Source organism: Propithecus coquereli, unplaced genomic scaffold (assembly GCF_000956105.1).
Source record: "Propithecus coquereli isolate 6110/MARCELLA unplaced genomic scaffold, Pcoq_1.0 Scaffold59, whole genome shotgun sequence".
In the NCBI taxonomy this organism is placed as follows: domain Eukaryota; kingdom Metazoa; phylum Chordata; class Mammalia; order Primates; family Indriidae; genus Propithecus; species Propithecus coquereli.
In genome coordinates, this window is record NW_012151840.1 from 7,779,242 (window position 1) to 7,780,567 (window position 1,326).

General features: G+C 44.3%; 1 non-coding gene across 1 annotated transcript; it reads right to left on the reverse strand.

The window, feature by feature from the left end:
* Positions 1 to 18: 18 nt before the first annotated feature.
* TRNAQ-CUG lies at positions 19 to 90 on the reverse strand. Its single transcript has one exon. It is a non-coding gene; the product is annotated as a tRNA-Gln (tRNA).
* Between the last annotated feature and the right edge of the window lie 1,236 nt (positions 91 to 1,326).

A 1,326-nucleotide genomic window follows, 5' to 3' on the forward strand; every position in this document is an offset into this window, starting at 1 on the left:
CTTTCCAATTAAACAGAGAGGTCCCACCGAGATTTGAACTCGGATCGCTGGATTCAGAGTCCAGAGTGCTCACCATTACACCATGGAACCCTCGTACATCTGTCTCGCTTGACCTATCTAAACACGGGACTAGTGGAGGAGCCCGTAATTCCCGCAGACCAAGCCCCAAGACATTCCTTTTGATCCCACAAGCAACGGACACTCCAGGAAGCTTGAGCACAGAGGTGGAGTCATCCGTCTGCCTGTCTGTCTGCCTCCATTCTTTGCTTTCACTGACTTCTATCATTTCATCGCCACTTCAGAAAATGAGGTAAAGTCCACTCTGGGCTGAGGGCTAGGGATGAGCCTTTTCAGCCTCTATCATAAACCGCATACTTTGCCTCAGTTTACCAGAGTTTCCTGTCCTGAGGTGACATTTCTGCAAACACTAGTGTTATTTTCTTTTTCTTTGCCTTCACACTTGTCCCACTGCCCAGGGAGGCCAGATGATTGTCAGGGCAGGACTTGGGACTTCTTGGGCTCCTTGACCACATAGTACCTATTACACTGCAAAGCCACCACCCCTTCCTATGGGTCACATATAAAAGTGTGACAGCAAGCCACTCACATTGGGAAGCAGGGGAACCTTCAATCTCTTCTTCACAGGCTCATGTGTTTGTTATTTTGGTGGCTTTGGGTAAGTTTTTCTTACAACAAACATATATTTGTTAAATTTAAAATAAAAATCAATCAACCATATTTTACAGTCCATTCCAATTTCTCAATATATCCTAACCCATAAATTGCACAGTTTTTAAAAAGTGTACATGTATCAAGGCACCCAAGAGCACTCATTGCTGGCTCATAGGGTATGTGTACCCAAGGCCTCTTACAGTGTATACAGTATTTACGTTCACAAAATCCTGCCTCACTAAATATTTCCATGTGTAATAGATGAAAATCCATATTATATCTCAAAATAATAATCCGTGTATTTTGCAGGAAAGTTCTCAAGGGCCATGGCCTTGGATTGTTAAAAGATAAATCTAGACACATTCAAATTTTCATGACTTTATTAGCGAATTCAGCGATTCATGAATCAGGCAGACTGAAAGTGGCTCAGGACTCTTCTGGGAGGGGTGAGAGAAGAAACATTTATAAACTGTTCACAAAAGCATGACAAAGAAAACATATTTGGCTGGGTACGGTGGCTCACGCTTGTAATCCTAGCACTCTGGGAGGCTGAGGCGGGAGGATTGCTTGAGCCCAGGAGTTTGAGGTTGCTGTGAGCTTGGCTGATGCCACGGCACTCTAGCCCGGGCAACAGAGTGAGACTCTGTCTCAATA